A 21,221-nucleotide genomic window follows, 5' to 3' on the forward strand; every position below is an offset into this window, starting at 1 on the left:
AACTGGATCGGTTTAGAAAAAAATGGGTCAGTCCCTGTACCCATAATGCACCAATCAAAAAACCCGGACAGACAGAATATATTTATTTTTGCATGTCACACTATCAGTGGTTGTCTATGCAAGCCTATATTTTTAGGATGCACCTGACCTCACAAAATCACGGGGAAAAACTAACACAACTTCGGTCAAACATTGACTTATTCTGAATAAAATACCAAAAATCTTATGATTCTCTTTGTTCTTCAAAGAACCCTAGAATTCTCAGTTCCTCAATTCATTAGTTCATCTTCACTCTTCAGTTCATCACTTCATCCTCACTCAATAACCCAACCAGCCAACCCTATTTGATTATATTCTTCTTCTTGATTCCAACTTCAAATTCTTCTATCTCGATTATGAACCAAAGTTCATTCGACAAATCGTTGATGTAGAGGTTGTCATACTCGATCATCGCTAGGGAGCTGGTACTTGAAGCAGGTGTTGTGGGTTTCGCATAAGAAGTAGAGCTTGGAAATTAAGGCAAAGAGCTTGATGTTGCGATCGATGTCTACGCCATATAAGTTCCTAGATTTCTATTTTTCTTCATCTTTCTTTTTGGGTTTAACTTGTTTGGCTCCCAAAATGTTCATTTTGGGTTCAAACATAACTCTTGCTCTCTTTTCTTCTATTTTGGTTTACGAGTTTCTTTCTTATCTTCTTCTTCTTCTCGGTCCACGCATCAAAGATCGAAATCCAAACCGAGTCTAATTAATTCAGTCTTGTTCGGTTTCTGATGTTAGAAAGCTTCATTTCAACTCGACCCGTTAAAATTGGGCTCGGTCCCGATTCTGAACCGTGCCCACCCCGAGTTTTGGTATCCCTTGAATTTAATTTAATTTAATTTTTTTTTGTTTAGGATGGTATCGCTTACAATTTTATGCACGACATGCTGACATATATCTCCAATTGTACAGGAGGGTAGAAGTGTAAAATACAATGAGCAATTATAGGCCCGTGTAAAAAGTATGTAATCTCTGTCTATATATGGCGGTGACTTGACTTCCACTTATAATAATATCGGCCGCTGCTGCAAATAGGGTTGGGTCTTCTTTCTTCTTCTAGCTCTCGATTTCCGACCAAACCTTCCGCCCTAGATCGCAGCCATGTCGTCCAAGCAAGGTACGTCCTTTCTAATTCAAAAGCCCCAACCTTTTCAGATTCAATTTTTAGATTCAATTCTCATAAACCCTAAAAATTTGTCAGATTTTGATGGGATTTTGGAATCAAAGTTAATTTTCTTCCTTTTGGTTTAGGTGGAAAGGCAAAGCCTTTGAAGCAACCCAAGGCTGAGAAGAAGGAGTACGACGAGGTATTGTTTCTATTGAATGAATGTTGAACTTAAAAGTTCGTAGCTTTGGTGGCCCATTATGTATTTGAGATCTTAGTGATTAGAGAGGAACATATTATAATTGCTTGAATAGATGGGTTTTATTGTCTGGGTCAATGATGGGTTGTGTTTTTGGGAGATGTTTTAGCCTTCAATTTGTTGTGACCAGTGGAATTGGTTTGTACACAGGTTTGGGTGGAAATTGGATTAGTGTAATTTTGTTGATTGCTCACCTGAGAGGAACTCGTTTCGTAATCTAGATCTGTTATGTTGTTTGTCATGTAGTTCTTTAGTTTAGAGGAATCTAATGTCTAAATTGGCATTGCTAAATTATTATTTTTTCATTATCAATATTCTTGATTAGTTTTTTTTTTCTCTAATAGGAAATCTCTACGTACGCATACTTCTAACTATTCTATAAGAGGTGTAGATCTGTAACAAGGAACCACATAATAAAGCAAATGGTACACGTCTTTGACTAGCAGTTGCTAGTAGGAATTGTTGCATTAGGCTTCTAGCTTGGAATGTTTTTGCGCCTGGCATTTATCAGATGTTAACTATTTGATATTATTACCACAATATAAGATGTTTCATGATTCCTTGTTATTCTATGCTGAATCTTGTACTCTTAACTGTAATGAGTGCTGGGTTGTCCTGCTCAGATTTAGATCTGTATCATTGGGTTTGATCCCTGGTTATATGTGTCTTTAGATCTTATTAAGCATAGCCTAGAATTTATTGAGCCAGTGTTTAGGCTCATGCAGGAATTGCGTTGTATAGATTTTATTTGCAATTTTCCTTACGATATCAACTTTTATTTGCTACTATGCAGGATGATTTGGCCAAGCTTCAGAAGAAGAAGGATGAGGAAAAGGTGAGAGCTCAATTGTCACAATATCCTGGTTCCTTTTTGATGTAGTTATTTGACTAGTTATTGATAGAAAGCTGTTATTCTAATGATGAGCAGGCACTGAAGGAGCTTAGAGCCAAGGCATCACAGAAAGGGTCTTTTGGAGGTGCTGGCCTCAAGAAGAGTGGAAAGAAATGAGGGGTTTTCGAAACCCAAAGTTTGGATGTGATATAATATTATCTGCGTTGAAGTCTTTCAATTTATGGGATGGTCTAATTCCTAGCTGAATGTGCTCCTAAACGCTTCAGTGTGTAACATTAAGACTAAATAAATTGAATTGCCTTTCGTAATTAGCTAGTTTCATTTTTATGTATGGAGTAAATTCCTTCTATGAGCAAATGAGAATGATGAATGTGCTGGTTTGTCGTTGTTGCAAAGATTGAATCACTGTTGGTTTAAAACACAGCGATAATTCAATCCTTCCATCTGTCTTTTGATGAAGGTTTTGAAAATTAAAATCAACGTCAAGCTCCTATTTCTAGTTTATTACATTTAAGCTGGCACAAAAAAAAAACCTACCGGGTTGCCTGAGCTTTATCTGAGGAGTTCCAGAAACCCTCGCCTCCAGCACATATCAACTGTGAAGTCTGATTTTGATAGGCTAATCTTTCTTAACCTGCTCATCCCTCTGACAAAATTCAACAAGCTAAGCTAAGCTAAACATGAACAATTATTTGTTCTAGGTCCATCTAATGTCATTCTGCTCTAAACGAATCTTCCAGTGTTGATGAAAGACATAAATTTTGAAGTAAATGGTATATATTCCCATTGATTTGCTTGGCCTAGTTAATTGTGAAATTCAGTTTGGCAAACTGACACTACTACAGTTCTACTCATTAGAGTATTAGACTTGTTATAGCTTTCCCAGATATGTGCCGTCCAATTCAAAGCCTACGTTCCCCATACATGAGAAATGTACCTTTGCACTCAAAGCCTGGCTGCCGAACTTCTTTAGTTGCATTATAATCGTAATGGCTCTCGAGTCCTCCCACGGTGCTATATATGAGCCATATTTTCTTCTGGGATGTCCATTTGTCAGTGCACAATCTTTGATCTCCTAGTAGTGCTTCCTGGTCAAAACTCCTCGGCAATAGTTCATGTCATTCCAACGTCTGCTAGATCATCTGTGTTTGCATAAGAGGGTAGTGGATTGGATAACAGGCAAGTCAGAATTGCATCAGTTCTCCAATTTATGTCTTAACTGGATTCTAGAATATGGCCAAAGTTTTGCATCAGGTTCATCAATCAACATAAGACGGTACTAGACCATGAATCTTCCAATGTCATACAGAGATAAAAAAAGAAGTTGTCAATTTTAATTATGACCTTCTGAGGGTGGGTGAAGTTTCAAGGTTTCCTTCTTTGCTAGTCTGTTTTAATTATTCTATGTAAGTTAGAATAGATAGATATTGTAATGGAAAAGTTAAGTCACCAACTGTACAGAACTAACAGAACGAACTCTACCAAAAAACTTGCCTTTGGGTCGACAAGAGAATCGATTGGACAAAGCAAGCAACACCAACGAAAAGGAACCATATCAAGCAAAGACAATCGTTGCACTCAAAACTCATAGACAGTTGCATCATTTTCTTCAAGCATGAAATCCATTTTTCTGTTTCACTAGTGTATGTCATACTCACAGTTGAGTCCACTGAAAATATTACATAAATATATATCAAGTCTTTTCTCTTGGACCATAAAAGGCGATCCATAATTCTATACATGATTTAAAATGTTACAATAAGAGCTTCTGCATCATGTCTTAAGTAGCTATGGTGGCTTAGCATTGGTTCTTGCTTTTCAATATATTTCATTTCATTATATCCCTAGAGGTGGCAATGCAGTTGCAAATGAGTTGGTAATATATGCATTATGATTCTGAGGATGCTGAAATTTGGCATGAGGATTGAATCAAAATATCTGGCACTAAATAACTCCATAGATATGAAAAAAAAAAAATTGAAACTAAAGTGGAGAAGCCAGACCCTTTTTAGTGGTGCTGAGTTGACATCTCCAATTGAAGTGCATTGCCTAGATCAGTGTGATCTTCAGTTCGAGAGGATTCTCAGGTCTCATACGTTTCAGACAACCTTAAATATGTTGTATCTACATTCTTGACATTTGCATCTTGAAATACTGCAGCACAAAATCTTCTATTGCCATGTACCAATTACAGTAATCTATTTCCAATAATTTCAGTTCTGTCTTTTGTGGGCAGTGAGTTATTAGATGCATAGTCACTCTCAGCAGTTCGTTATCCATTGGATTGTTCTTATGCTTTTAGTTCTTCACTAATTTTATATTTGTTTTCCAGCTCTGAACAGCATGATCTACACATAACCGAGTAGCATTACTGAATCTGCTAGCAATTCCTTACCAGATCTTGGCACTGAATCATTCATATGGAGCTCAGTGCTTCCCTAACTTTATTTTGCATCATGGGAGATTGGGAGACACATTCGAACCACATGATCTTAGCATAACTGATGACTTGATGCGGTGGGTGAGCATGAAAACGATATATAAGTGTAGTGAGTTGTTAAGACTTAAGAGAAGGGAAATCATCATTGAATGGAAACACGAAGGAACACAAGATTAAAAAAAAAAAAAAAAACTTGATTTGATTAGTGTATTAACAAGACTTTTCAAGTTCAATTTCAGTGTATATAAACTTCCAATCATTACATAATATTACAATCACCTTGAAGCCTGTAACAAGACCTTCAGATTGATATAACTCATATAAGGATTGGTCACAACTACTCACTTATGGATAGCCTTTTATGGTCCAAATTTTTTTGTTGAATTCTTTGCTTCAATCTCTTCTGCTGCTCGAGAACCTCTGCTTTTCCTTGGTTAAACTTCAAAGTTCAAACAACTAGCTCACTCTTCTGCTTGCTTATTTTTGTTTTTCGATTGAACAGTCTTTCTGCAATAACTGTGTGTGTGACTTGTTCACCAACTGTCTGATGAAATGCCTGTGCAGTTATGATTTGTTTGAATGGGTATTCAATCTCAGGTGTCAAGAATGATACTTTATAGCTCCTGTGATGAAACTAACTGAGAGTCTCAAGTTCTCAGTGATTTAAACAGGATTAGTTCCCCCATTTGAGTCATTGGGAGTATTACGTACAATTTATTTCTCTGAGATATGGGTTGGGCAGCTTGGATAGAGTAGTGTTGGATAGATAGTGGGGAATGTATGGGGCAGTGGTCAACTTCCAATTGATAGGTCAGCCTTGGCTCCATGTAGCATTGCTGCATTAGAGGTTCTTACAGAAAGCCGCATTCAGTTTCCCTAGTCAATAGGAGGATGGGATCAATACAATATGTTATGGAGGTTTAGCAGAGGTGTCGCAATCCAATCCATAGAAATCAGTTAATAACAAGATGGAGCTTCATTGAAGATGTAAGCCATCTGCATTTTCAACAAACACCAGACAATGAAAGAAAGATTAGAGGTCAAGGCGATCTTGAGTATGAAAATGTTGAAAGTTAATGCACATTGATCATCTAAAATAATCTACATCAATCTAGAGAAGTCTAGAGAAAACCAAGAGAAGTCCAAGAGTTACTAGATTGATCTAGAATTATCCAGTTATTACAGCGAGTATCTAGAAGAATCATGTAAATATGAATGTAATCAATTAAGTCTAACATGGTCTAGCATGATCTAGACTAGTCCATCAAGGTCGGTGGTACACTGGTACGAGTGAGTAAGTCGGTTAATCATCTCTATATATGTCTGCATGATGAACTCTTCTAATAATTAATGAAACAATTAATCAAAGCTCCTCTATTAATAATCAAAAGCTCCCCCGTTCTCAATATATACAAACCTCTCCTCTGTTTTCCTTTCATACAACCTACCTCCTCTGTTTTTTAAACTCAACCATCTTTTAGTCCTAGCCCACTACTACTGAAAGCTTCCGCACCAAATTACCACAGTGGTATCAAAGCCACAAATTCTAACAGAAAACTTCTCAAGTTTGACTAATTGGTCAATGAGAGATTACATTAGCTTTATACTTAAAAAATCAATAGCTTAGCCATGCATTACAGAAATCCTAGCTAACTGGTTGAGCATTAATCTAAGACTTTAAGATGGCATCATGGGCTCTAATGTCGATGCCTGGATGCTTAGAAATCGGATATTGTGGAACTGAATTAAGTCCGATTAATTCCCTTCATGTCTAGTTTGTCCATTCTTTTTCTATTATGTCATAAGTCATAAATGTCACTCTAAATTATCTGAGTCCAGAATCAAAATAGTTTAATTTAACATCATGTTTGATTTTCTTCTTATTCTTTTCTGTGGTACTTCACCAAAACTTTGTGCCAACATACATATGGAAGTTTCTTATATGCAAGTAAAAGTTTGTGTATTTTAAAGTCTCTCTAAGTTTTCCCTTATAGTTTGATATTTCTTGTACAATTGACAGGAGAACGATCTTGGTGAGATAAATAAGCTGCTCAAATATGAGGTACTTTAATATGTTGGTGTAGTTATAAACATACATATTGTACTTTGGATATTGAACTGAAATCTGAGGTACTTTAATATGTTGGTGAGATAAATAAGCTGCTCAAATCTGCTCATATCTTTGTGCCAACTCCTCTTCTTTCTTGATAATTTTCCTGATCCACTTCAGCAGTCAATGTGAATTAGGTGAGTTCCCTGTAGTGTTCTTTACAATGTATGTAATCTTACTGTGTGATCGAGTTAACTTCGACTTATAAAATACCAATTACCTTTGGATTCCCAGGATGCATATGCAACGAAATAAGCCTCACCTCTCCAGCTAGCAAGTCTTTTCACGCTCAATTATAATTTTTAAGTTGACCTTAATGCATAATAGTGTAACCATTTTGAAGATTGTAACACGCCCTTCAAATATAAGGATTGCTCGTACTTTTTACTCTTCAGTTGAAGATATGGGCTTTTTACAAACATTTATTACCCAGTATTTGAAAATCTATATTTAGCCCCATGGGGATATCCAATAAAAATTTAATCGATGGCTTGATGACTTCTGCATAACATGTGTACCAATCTCACCAACTTATTAGGTATACTTCTTCTCTTATCTCTTATTTTTTGGAACAGACTGATGTACCAAATTTTTGATACTAACTTGCGCACCAACATGCAGTATGATGAAATGCCTCTTATGCTGTTATTCTTATGCTTTGTCTGAATTTGTACAACTCGTCCAGCATGAACTGTATATTCATACTCTTCAAGTTGGTTCCAACAGCTTCAACTCCATATTCATACTCTACTCAACTGCATCAGCCGCACTTGGCAAGCTTGAAAACATACAAGGCAGCTGTACATTGAAGTGAAATATGCTCCACATACTCTAGTTTAATGCACAGCTGCTTTTCTGGGATTCCTGGGTTCCCCTTGTCTGGATTGTCTTCTCCTTCTTCCTCACCCTCTTTCTTTCTTCCTCTTCTTCGTCTTCTTCAGGACTCAGGAGGATCTGCTGGCATTGGAGTCGGTAAAGGTGTTTTCATGGGGCTAAACTGGGGAAATATATCTGGTCTCCTCCCCAGTTTTGGTCTTTCCTATTCCTGAAATGTGATGTAAATGCACACAGGTGAGAAAAGACCACTATATAGAGTTTCAGTTAATCTACATCATACTTGAGAAAAATTCCAACAGCCAGTACCTATGTCTTGTTATAAAATTATGAGTACTTTTTAGCTTCTATGTCTTTATTCTTTCCACTCTCATCCAGCACCAGAGTAAATAGAAGAACCTTTCTAAATCCCTACAGGCACATTTCTTGAATTGCACATCCATGTTGTGTCATCATAAAGATAGTTGCACACACGATCAAATAAATGCTTATGTGCCGAAATTATGGAGCAACCCACAAAGAATGATAAAGAATACGGATGCCTGCTTAGTGATCATATAACCAGATGCTCAATAGCTTGGAAGAGAGAGTGAGAAAGAAGAGAGATTGGAAGCTAAACTTTGAAGTAAGTTTTCTCTTTGATTCCATTTTCTACGTCTCCATGTAAGCTTGACAAACTTGAAACTTTCTTAACCCTCGTAATACGAGGCTCTTATCTCTGCATTGAAGCAAATATCAGAAGAAGAGTTGTTATGCTATGAGCAGAGCAGAAATGGTCCTAAAAGAAACCATGAACAAAAGCAAGGACTTCTATGACAAAACTCTTCAAAACCTCAAAAGCTTCTTCTGTGGAGGATACAAAACTACCCAAATCCCTTTCCTTGAATCCTTTCTTTTGTGGGAGTGACCTGAAATATCACCCAACAGAATGAGTTCTACACTGATTATCATGATGAGTGGGAGTCTACCATAGATAAGGTGAAGAAGAGAGATAGTGCACCAAAAGAAACAATCAAGGATGAGGATCCAAGTAGTGAAAGCTTCATCATGTTTCCAAAGCAAAGTCCTGAGAAGAAGAAACAAGAAGGGGGGTTGTTAGGGGACAAGAATTCTAGCGGAAGGTCTCGTGATCTTGGAAAAGGAAAAGATCAGTTATCATTCCAGAAAATAAATGGTAATTGAGGGAGCAATGTTCACCCTCAAAAGTCCGGTGTACCTTGACATTGTTGACAAGTTTTTCTTGGATATGTACTCAGATTTTTCTGTCCCACCAGCACCATCGATCAGTATCAACAATTCAAGCAGAGACTAGCTAGAGACTTGGCTCCATTAGGTTGTAGTGTCTATGCTAGTGACTTTTTACTTGTGCATATAGATCTGTTGATCTTTCCAACACCTTGGTTTTCTATTCCACTTTGTGTCTTTGTTACTGCCTGGTTTGGTTTTTATTTTCAGGCTTGCAAGATTTTCTTCTTTTTCGACCAAAAAAAAATCTTTCTTGTTACCCTATCAATGTATTATCATTACCTTGTATGATGAAAATACCTGTTATTGGAAGCAGTCACAGCATAGATTTGCCATCATGATGATGATGAAAGTAAATAATAAAATGATAGCCATATTTGATTCAAATCAAGGGTCATTTGGTGTTTGTAGGATATACCCTTCTCAATAATTATTTGCAATTCCCCTGCATCATTTATTGCATGTTCATCAATGAAAACCCACATAATTTCTCTATATGGATAACAAGTAATTCATTACTGAGGATGACTATTCTTGTGCTGCATACTATGGAATATGGGTATCACTCCACTTGATCTTTACCAAAAGGGATTTGAAGACACTCATTTGTAACCAAACAGCATTAGTTTTCATAGAAGTTATGTAATACCCCGGAAAATCCAAATTAAATTCCATGGATTTTTAGAAATGATTTCACGATAGTAGGAGCGAGTACGAAGCTTGGAGAAGTTGTGGAATTAGTTCGAACGATTTTATTTTCGAAAACGAACGTTTTTAGGGGGTCAACAAAGTTGACTTTTTATACGTTCAAAATTTGGGAAAACTTCCTTCATGAAAGTTGTAGAGCTCGTCGATACGAGTTCGTGGACATGTGGAACGCATTATTCGGAGTTCGTATGATTAAGTTATGAATTTTTGAAATTTGGGAATTTTCTATAAATAGAGAAATTTTCCGAATTCTTTCATTAAGGACGAAAAAATGCAAATTTTGCATTTTGGCCCCCGGTTTCCTCCGTTCTCTCTCCTCCCTACGCAGCCGACCCGACTGACCCGACCCGGACCCATCTCCCTCCTCCGGCGTCCTCCGGCCACGACCCGGCCCTCTCCGGACTCGCCGTGCCACGCCCAGCCGCCTGGTGGCCTCCCCTTGCACCGCCGCTGCCCCCAGACGTGGATCGAAGCCCCCCAGAGCCTAGCATTCGACCCGACCGGATCTTGGCCGTGCCGGCGTTGCACGGGCCGATCCTCCCCATTTTCGTGATCTCCTCCTCCCCCTGATCATCCCCATATAGGCCTTGCTTGACGATTTGGAGTGTGGAGTGAAAGATCACGAGTTGAAGATTTCGACGTCCCTGATTCAATCTGGAATCTGATCAGACGCACGAGATTAATCCAACTTCAACGCTTGATCTAGGACGATCTAGGCCGAACCAGGCTTAGCTCCAGGTATGAAAGTCGACCACCCTTTCATTTTGAACCAGTTTGTAGTTGGTCACTTTGCCATCTGAGGTGGTTGACCGCCGCGTTGACCGCCGTTGACCGCCCACTGACCACCGCTTGTGGCGGCGCATCAGACCATATTTCGAGTTTTCATTATCTAGGCGATGATCTATGCATCCATACGAGCGTTTTGATATATAACATGGTCATGTTAGAAAAAGTTGATAAATAGTGGATTTACGTTTTGACGTTACTATTTAACGTTTTTACGTTTATCTTCGGTTTACGATCTGTGAAGATCTGACCATCGGTTTTGCTTCAATTTTGGATATGTTGATCGTATGACTGTCCCGGTGACCTTGTGAGGTCACGGGCGAAGATCCGACCGTTGGATCTTCGTATAATTGAGAAATAGTGATTCGGAAGGCGATTCGTGAGAATCTGACCGTCGGATTTTCATATAATTTTGTGGAGATGTTAGTAAAGGCGATTCAGGAAGATCTGACCGTTGGATCTTCGTGATAATTTTGGAGGATGATCCTAAAGGCGATCCGTGAGGATCCGACCGTTGGATCATCATTAAATTCAGATCCGACCGTTGAATCATCGTTTAATTTGAATCTGAGCGTTGGATCGTCGTTTAATTTCATATTTGAGTTGTTGGCTAAGTCAAGATCATTATTGGACTAGGTGATTGACGGTTTGAGTTGGTGGACGATTGTGGATCGTATTTTGAGCTGAATTGAAGACGCAGCGGGATTATCGAGGTGAGTAAACCTCACGTGGTTCATATTACGAACCCAATACAATTAATTGCTTTATTTTGTTGCAATCATATGAACTATTGTTGGTGTTACTAGACATTCCTGTGTGAATGTCTGTATATATATTATTACGTGAAATAATATGTATTGTTGGAGTTGTGTTGAGTTATTGTTGAGAAACAATATATTGTGAGAGATATTGAGTTTATTGTTGAGAAACAATATATTGTGAGAGGTGTTGAGTTTTATTGTTGAGGAACAATAAATTGTTGTGATCTGTGGAGATCACTAGGTCACGAGGTGACCATGGCATCTATTAGTGAATCACGCTCTCGTACCGGGCTGGTGGTTATTAATAGTATTAAATCGTAATCACGTCTGTGGCCGGACGAGTGGTTACGTTCAGTTAGAGCTCTAGTCTGTCTGCCAAATGTGGAGTGAACTTATGAGTGAAATTGAGAGTAACTCATAAGTGTCAATATATATATGGTAACCTTATGAGGGAAATTGAGAGTAACTCATAAGGGTCTATATATATATATGAGTCTGTCTACCAAATGTTGGGAAATCTTATGAGCGAATTTGAGAGTAACTCATAAGTGTCTATATGTATATATGAGAGTGAGTGATCTTATGAGCTAAATTGAGAGTAACTCATAAGTGTCTACATATATATATGAGAGTGAGTGATCTTATGAGCTAAATTGAGAGTAACTCATAAGTGTCTATATATATATATGAGAGTGAGAAAGTAACGTGGGTTTGTGGTAGTCTTGAAATCTAATAAATCAACAGTTCTTTCTTGTTTACTCATACTGGCTGTAAAAAGCTTACCGGGTTTTGTGTTGTTGCAACTCCCGGTACACTATTCAAATTGTGTAGCGGGTAATCCTACAGGACAGGAGAACCAGGACGGTGATCGTGCGGTTAGAGCAATTGTTAGAGTTTTACAACAATTGTAAGTTGTGAGGTGTGTTATGCTCATTTGAGCTTTATAATATATTGTGAGAGTGAATTGTAATAATGAACTCGAAGTTTCGAGATTTGGTTTTTTTGTAATTGTAATTATTCAGGTTTCGGATTTGAATTCATCATTCAAAATCCGGGGCGTGACAGTTTGGTATCAGAGCGTAAGGTGCATATTTGGTGATGTGTCAATACCTTCCGAGTGATGGCCCGTCTGCAGCGGATCCCCATCGTGTGCTCTTCGGTATTGGCTAAGTCATTGGGTATGCGTGAGTGTTGGGAGTTGTTTAGGCCGCTAGGTCGTTTTAGGAACGTGAATACCTTCCCTATAGTATTGACTTGGTTAATATGAATTTGTATTTGACTTATACTGTGTTTTAAGTGTTATACATGTATTAGCCAAGCATACTATACTCCTTAGGTGATGGAGATTCGAAGGGGTTGTACTTAGAACCTTACAGTTGTCTTGTAGGTTCGTATTGGAATAAGTTCAGTGGCCGCGAGTTACAATCCTTGAGGAATAGGAACCTCTTGATTCAACTCTGTTAAGTCAACGAGGATTGTTTTATGGAAATGAGGTTCTTTTGATTGTTGAAGTGTTTGGTTGAAGACATGGTGTGGACCTATGCACGTACCTAGTGTGGATACGAGTATGAATTGTTATAAATTTTGTCTTCTTAAGTTGGACGTACAGATGTTTAGATGAGGTGTACGTATCAAGGATTAGATATCTTGTTTTATAAAGAGACGTCTTAGTGGAGTTTTGGTAATTGACATGTGATACGTGATTAAAGTGACTCTGAGGCAATTATGCTGACCTTGTGTGAGATTGAATTCTTAGTGTAGACTAAGAAGGTTGTGTGGTGATTTTATATACACTACGTGATGAACTTTTAGAAGGAAAAGTTATGAGTAAAAGTATGGGTTTTTCCCTGATGTCTATAGCAGACTTGTGAATATAGTTTTGTTCAAGTGAATGAAATTGAATTTTGAGGCCTATGTATGGTGCAGGAAGAAGCATGGAGGACATGTTAGAGTCAGGCAAGGGTTTGCCTTTGGTGATTGATTTTAGGTGATATAGTTAAACGCAATTTCAGATATTGATTTTAGTGACTTTGTTAGGTATCCATAGTGGTTCAAGTGAATTACTATGTGATATGGAGTTTGATTCGATTTCTGAATCGCTAAATGTTAGGGATTGAATTGTGGTGAGTTTTTGTTGAAGCAATTGATAGATGGAATTATCGAGATTCTATAAGAGTTGTAAGAGTAACTCTAAAAACGTGGGTTTTTCCTAGCTAACTCAGGATGTGTTTAGCTTTATAAATCCCTAATCCTATCGATGAAATTGTTGTGTTTGGTTTGACTCAGAGGATACTAGCTAGACCTCGATGCGACTTAATTGATTGTTGGATTCTTTTTGAGTGATTGTTTTTATTGCATCATTATGAAAGATGTGTGCAGTAGAGTTGTTTATGGTTTTGAAAATAGTATTGGGTGACCAAGGTTCGATCCTTGGTGTTGTTGTTGGTTAAACAAACAGGAAAGAAAACATGCACACCATCTTATTGAGTTTATATTACAAAAAAAAAAAGAAAAAAAAGAAAAAGAAAAAGGAAAACGAGGACTATGCTGTACTAAGCCTAGTCAGCAGCTCCGGATGGGTTGAGGCTGAGCTCAAGAGAAACTGGAGATCCACGGTTGTAACCGCCTGAGCCACCGAAATAGTAATCATGTGCACTACCTTCCTCGGAAGTAGTCTTCAGGTTACCAAAGACGTCCTCGCCGTTCACGGGGAACAGAGGAAGAGTTTGAACCTCCTGGTGATCTCCTCCTCGTTGTTGCAGGGATGTTTGTCTGATGCGCTTTTTGCAAGCGCGCAATTTAACCCTGAAATATCGTTAGTAGTATAAGCAAATAGGGATCGTTCTATTCCGGGGATTGAGGGTACACCTGTCATTGTCAAACAATTAAACAATTAAAATTAAAACAAAGTATAATATTCACACATATATACATATTTACGAAAAAAGGGGGTATTTTTGATTTTGATTTTCTAAAATTAAACTAAGTAAAGAAAATAATTAAAATGCTAAAACATAAAAATATAAATGGAATGCAAGAACAAAGATCAAAATCGAAACATATGATTAAAATTAATTCAAGTTCATCATTGTTCATCATAGTCATGCAAGAGGAATTGATCATGTGAAACGTTCAAAGCAAACAATTTCCCATATTTTACTTTCAACGCTAATTAATCTAAGCGAAAGCACATAGACTAATCCTATCAAACATGCATTCAAGCCCTAGAAAGCTAGTCAATCATACATGTCTAACGCATTAAGCATCTAGAAAGGCTATCAATTCAAATGTGCAACTTAGTATGAAAAAGTCCACCTAATTGCAATCTTCTTTGATTAAATTCGGTTTTTGTACAAAACCTTTACTACTTATTGATTCAAGAACACAAAACCAAAAAGTTGATTCATGTTCTTAAATTCGTAGCACCAATTATATAAAAACCCTAGGTGTTTGCAACCACATAAGATTAAAATACAAAAGTTATCTATCATGCAAATTTAATCAAACACTCACACATAAGCAACCATAAATCGCAAAACATGAATCTGAAAATTAACAATTAATCATAGAATTTCAGAATTCGAAACTTGTTCAAACACATGTGTCAACTAGGGCATAACCAACGAAAATTACAAAGCAAAGGTTACAAGGAGAATCGGATTACACCAAGAGATGGAGATGGGATGAATGGTCTCTTGAATTTCGAAAGCAATCTTCAAGGATGGTGATGGATGATGTGCACGGCTTGTCCTCTTCTTCCTTGGCCTTGCTTGAACTTCGTGGTTGCCCTAGAGGATGGAGAAGAACACGGCTAAGCTAGAGAGAGTTTTCTGATTTTTTCTAAAGTGTAAATTGTATGGAGAGAGGGGAACCCCTTTTACGTTGAGAAGAGGGGAGACTATATAGGGGACGGCTTCTTGGTCTCCAAGGCCGTGTAAAACCCTAAGAAACCTCACGGCATGTGATGCTTGCTCCACATAATTTCCTCCAATGCTTGCTTGCCACATAAGCCCTATGAGGTGGTTCAACCAATCACAAAATTCCAATATTAATTCCCTAAATAATCTTGGTCAAAATCCTTGAGATAATTTCTGATTTTTCTTTCTTTTATTTCGGCCAAAACTCCCTTAGAGATTCTAGGAATGTATCTAGACGCCATGTAGCCCTTTTCTTGGTCTCCACACATATTTTCTTTCCTTAAAACTCTCTAGAGAATAACATCTTGCCGAAATCTCTAGGGTTTCTTCTTTAATTCACGGTTCATTCCTTCTTTTCCTCTTGGCTTGGACGGCAAAAGATATTCTAGGGTTTATCTCTTGATGTATTTCCATAAAAATAGCCCTAGAAAATCTCCCTAGAAAATCTCCTTTTAATTTCTGATTTTTGGACGCCACTTCCTTGTTTCTCTCTTCATTTTGGACGGCAAAACTCCTCTAGGGTTTCTCACATGCGTCACAAACCCTAATCCCTTGGACCTTGATGGGCCATGATCCATTTTGCCGAAAATCCACTTCATTTTTGAGAGTTCTTGGGCCACGTTGCTTCATCTTCAAGTCTTCATATGTTCCAACGCAAAACACTTCATTTCTTTCATTTCTTTTCATAGTTGCGTTGGAAACTTCATTGGTAAGCTCTCCTCCAGTTCGCAGGGTTTCCTGGTTGCACTAGGAAAGCTTGTTTCTTCATTTCTGCTCAAATGTGTGGTCCAATGTTCTTCATTTTTGTTCCCCTTGACGTTCGCAAGCTCCTCTTTCCATTCGTGTGTTCATTTCCACTTTTTAGCTCGGAGGTCCTGAAAATAGAAACTAGTAAGAAAAATAGAAACTTTCCTAATTTGAAAAATAGAAACTTACTAAAAATGAAAAATAGAAAGTTACTAAAAATGAAAAATAGAAACTTTCCTAAACTGAAAATGGAAACTTGCCAGAAATGAGAAATGAAAACTACGAAAATAGAAACTTTACACAAATAGGAACTTTCCCAATCAAAGAATGGAAACTTTCCTAAACAAGGATTTTTCAAGGAAATGGCGCAGAAAATGTAGGGAAAAACAAGTAAAACGTCGCATTAAAATGCTCCTATCAAATTCCCCCACACTTAGCTTTTGCTAGTCCCTTAGCAAAATCACAACACAGACACACACTAAGACTCAACGAAAATTAAAGACTCAAACAAACAAAGACTCTATTGCCCTTCAACTTTTTGTCTCAGCAATCTCTTACTTTCACAACACCAAGATTAGCACTCAACCAAGAATCAATGTGAAGCATTCGAGAGTTAATTAAAACATGTAATCCATACATACACAAGTAGGACTTGGTTGTAACAATGGTGATGGTTTCTGTTAAGCATGCTTCAAACAAGTTTGATTCAAATCTCACAAGTATATCCCTCTTTCTTCTCTCAGATCATGGCAATGCTTAAAAGCTTATACACTCAAGTATATGTGAAAGATAGCAAGTATATCACATAATGCAAGAAACGAAAGCACAAGTATAATTTTTCTTTTAAAGATCTCATGAAGGATATCAACTACTTGCACGAATGGACTGCCATAGGTTCAACTCTTGTAACTCATCTCCACATCAAGGGCTGTCCCATCTTAAGGATCAAGAAGGTCCTCTCTCTCAAGGGTTGTAATGGGGCTCAGGCTCAAGGTTTAAAGAACCGAAAGGTAAGGATTTATCAAAGTGTCCTAAAAACCTAGTAGAGCTCATATAAATGTAGAGATCTCGAAAATTCCACCAAGGCATTTCAAAAAACGTCACTTCCCCATATAGGTCACATAAAAGGGCCAAATGTCTTCATGTTGGGCCCAATCTTCAATGTAAACTTCCCTTGACTCTAGTGAAATGGACAAAGGCCAAATTTTTCTGTAGTGGGCCTTCAATTTAAAGCGAAACTCCAAAATCACTAAGTATAGGGGACTTAATCCATAAACATTTCTTTCTTTTTATTTCTTTTTAGCCGTACACATTTTTCTTTTCTTTTCTTTTTCGGCTTTCACATATTTTTTTCTTTATGGACAAGTCTACCCCCACACTTGAACTTTCACCTCTTCTCAATCTTCATCCTTAGCACCAAACCCATGTAATATGTCTCAAAAGATAGCTCTACTAAGTTCTTAGAACAAAGGGTAGAGTTGTAACTATACTAAGCTTCATGGTTAAGGATTTAAAGGTGATGAATGAAAAGGCTTAATGTAGGCTCAAAGGGGCTTATCTAGGGGGGTCCCACGACGGGCACAAATGGGGACACAAGTTTATATGGCAATGGTGGTAATTCCTAGAGAACCTCTATCCCTTCCAGAATCAGGGCCATGTATTGATATTACGTCTCAACAAGCACAAGAGCGAATTCTAGCATTCTCTAGTCCATTAAACTTAATCTATGGCAAGCAGTCAATCAAGATGAAAGAATAATGAGATCATCAAAACATCGCCAAGAAATTAAGAATATATTTTCATTTCACTCCAAGAAAAAGGGACATGGCTCAATTATCTCACATGGGCTTTATGAATCACAACTCATCTTAACATGCTCATATTCTGTACCAAGGTCATGCAATCCATATCCACTACAAGGCACATATTTTTCACACATCTCAATTAACCAAAGAATACCATGTTAAAATCATCTCAATGTTGTGATCCGCTTTTAGTCATGATTTCAGAGATATAGAATCATCCCAGACAGTTGAAAGGCATCCTAAGACTCAAAACCAAAAACAAAAGCAACGAAATTTTTTATTTTTCTGACACTTTTCGATTTTTTTTTTTTTTTTTTTTTTTTTTTGTATTTTTTTTCAATATATGACTCAAAAATATAAATCCCTTCCCCCACACTTAAATATTGCATTGTCCTCAATGTAATCAAGAATAAGCATGCAATGAAACATTTAAGCATATAGGGATGAAATTTACGAAAATAACTACTAAAACAAAGAGAAAATGGAGAAGTAAAAGGGGAAGAGAAAGCAAATCTGCGTTGATGACTCCTCCACAGCTACTTCTGAATTGGGTTGCCTCCCAAGCAGCGCTTAATGTTTATAGTCTTTCAGCCTAGACTTGTACCTCCATTTAATCCTCTGGTTGTGGGGCGTTTTGGAGGGGTACATCCTCCACTTCATGCTCCACAAACGCCTCATAGTAAGTTAGTAAATTGCAAAGTACAAGAAATACAAGTTAATATTATATACAAGAAAACGTCACTATTCACAAGGCAACAAAAGAGACTTACAAAGTTTGTACAAGTAAGAGAAGTATGAAACAAACCAATTTACAAGTGAAGGGTATGTACAAGTATATTTTTTTTTTTTTTTTTTTTTTTTTTTTAGAACTTATAAACATAGTTAATAACTCAATTGATTCCAAGTTGTAAGTCGAGCCCAATAGAAACCACTACTATTGGTGAGCTACGATATAGGGATAGTCGCCTAGACATAAGTCTCTTTCCGTGGTTTCAGAAGGCCAGATAGCCAGATTAAGAGGTAAGTGAGAGGGAGGACTCATTTTGGTGATACTACGGAGGCTACTCCCTCATTGAGGTTTACGCCCCTATTGGCTACTTCCACATTGTGGTTTACGCACAGTCTATAGTATCTCTGAGATCCAATTTGAACCCATCACCCAGGGTCTCAACCTAAGACACCATCTGTAATGCCCCTTACTCAGTTTGGAAAGTACTCATGTGTTAGACTGTTCTCCTAATGCTAATAAAGGCCGCCCTCAACCTCATAAGACCTTAGAAAGGTACCAATGAAGGGTTAAGGCCAATATTAACAAAAGGGCCATTGTCTACTCATACGATTTTACACATTCACAACAATTAAATAATTAACAATATTCATAATTCAATTTTCATTGTTTTCCTCTTCTTTTTCTTTACAAGTAAAATTAGACAAAACTTTCAAACCAAACAAATACAAAACGTCACTATTCACAATTATTTATTTATTTATTTTTTTTCTTTTTCCGATTTTTTATTTTTTTATTTTTTTTTATTTACAATTATTTTCAACACTTAGGTACGGGAACAGGGAATCTCGTTGTGCAATGGGGCTGAAACAGCTACCCTTCCAAGATTATGTTTAATCCAATATACCTTAAGTGCCACAACAATTTCTTACATTTTCTTTTTGCTATAAATACTATTGATATCGAATTTAATTCCAAGCGGTAAATCAAGTGGACGTGCGGCCCAAGTATAATCGTCTAGACACAAAGTCCCTCCTACATCCGTTGGGCAACCTTACTGAAATGGCCAGGTAGGGGAGGGCGAACACAAGAGGTAGGATCCATTTTGGCATAGGCTACTCCCTCATTGAGGTTTACGCCCATTTGTAGCACTTCTGAATCCAGAACCCGTCATGAACGTTGTCCCCAGCCTAGACACCATCTCACATAGGATATTCTTACTAGGATGTAAAAGGTCCTAAGTGTGTTAGACAGTTCGATGAATGTTAATAAAGGCCGCCCTCAACCTTAAGGGACCTGAACTAGGTACCAATAAGGGGTTTAGGCCAATATTAATAAACACGACTTCACCTATTCCTTCTTTAATTTACAACTCACAATTAAACTAGTATTCAACAATATAAACAACAACCTAAGTAATTAATTATCTAATTTTCGACAATTACAAAATTAACAAGCAAATTTTTTTTTTTTTTTTTTTTTTTTTTTCGGTCAAAATATAAACAAAACAATTTAACAAAATAACAAATGATTTTTCAATCCCCGGCAACGGCGCCAAAAATTGATGCGCTTTTTGCAAGCGCGCAATTTAACCCTGAAATATCGTTAGTAGTATAAGCAAATAGGGATCGTTCTATTCCGGGGATTGAGGGTACACCTGTCATTGTCAAACAATTAAACAATTAAAATTAAAACAAAGTATAATATTCACACATATATACATATTTACGAAAAAAGGGGGTATTTTTGATTTTGATTTTCTAAAATTAAACTAAGTAAAGAAAATAATTAAAATGCTAAAACATAAAAATATAAATGGAATGCAAGAACAAAGATCAAAATCGAAACATATGATTAAAATTAATTCAAGTTCATCATTGTTCATCATAGTCATGCAAGAGGAATTGATCATGTGAAACGTTCAAAGCAAACAATTTCCCATATTTTACTTTCAACGCTAATTAATCTAAGCGAAAGCACATAGACTAATCCTATCAAACATGCATTCAAGCCCTAGAAAGCTAGTCAATCATACATGTCTAACGCATTAAGCATCTAGAAAGGCTATCAATTCAAATGTGCAACTTAGTATGAAAAAGTCCACCTAATTGCAATCTTCTTTGATTAAATTCGGTTTTTGTACAAAACCTTTACTACTTATTGATTCAAGAACACAAAACCAAAAAGTTGATTCATGTTCTTAAATTCGTAGCACCAATTATATAAAAACCCTAGGTGTTTGCAACCACATAAGATTAAAATACAAAAGTTATCTATCATGCAAATTTAATCAAACACTCACACATAAGCAACCATAAATCGCAAAACATGAATCTGAAAATTAACAATTAATCATAGAATTTCAGAATTCGAAACTTGTTCAAACACATGTGTCAACTAGGGCATAACCAACGAAAATTACAAAGCAAAGGTTACAAGGAGAATCGGATTACACCAAGAGATGGAGATGGGATGAATGGTCTCTTGAATTTCGAAAGCAATCTTCAAGGATGGTGATGGATGATGTGCACGGCTTGTCCTCTTCTTCCTTGGCCTTGCTTGAACTTCGTGGTTGCCCTAGAGGATGGAGAAGAACACGGCTAAGCTAGAGAGAGTTTTCTGATTTTTTCTAAAGTGTAAATTGTATGGAGAGAGGGGAACCCCTTTTACGTTGAGAAGAGGGGAGACTATATAGGGGACGGCTTCTTGGTCTCCAAGGCCGTGTAAAACCCTAAGAAACCTCACGGCATGTGATGCTTGCTCCACATAATTTCCTCCAATGCTTGCTTGCCACATAAGCCCTATGAGGTGGTTCAACCAATCACAAAATTCCAATATTAATTCCCTAAATAATCTTGGTCAAAATCCTTGAGATAATTTCTG

The 21,221-nt window shown here is 37.2% G+C and overlaps 2 long non-coding RNA genes across 2 annotated transcripts in view; both read left to right on the plus strand.

The window, feature by feature from the left end:
* Positions 1-207: 207 nt before the first annotated feature.
* The window catches only part of LOC133739724 (uncharacterized), a 57,518-nt gene continuing 36,504 nt past the window's right edge, over positions 208-21,221 (plus strand). The window contains exons 1-3 of the long non-coding RNA XR_009860781.1: positions 208-853; positions 954-1,158; positions 1,293-1,348. This is a non-coding gene — a long non-coding RNA (uncharacterized LOC133739724). The remainder of the gene's footprint in view (positions 854-953; positions 1,159-1,292; positions 1,349-21,221) is intronic.
* On the plus strand, positions 5,933-8,551 carry LOC133739720 (uncharacterized). Its single transcript, XR_009860778.1, has 2 exons — positions 5,933-8,267; positions 8,372-8,551. It is a non-coding gene; the product is annotated as an uncharacterized LOC133739720 (long non-coding RNA).

Source organism: Rosa rugosa, chromosome 1 (assembly GCF_958449725.1).
Source record: "Rosa rugosa chromosome 1, drRosRugo1.1, whole genome shotgun sequence".
Lineage (NCBI taxonomy): Eukaryota > Viridiplantae > Streptophyta > Magnoliopsida > Rosales > Rosaceae > Rosa > Rosa rugosa.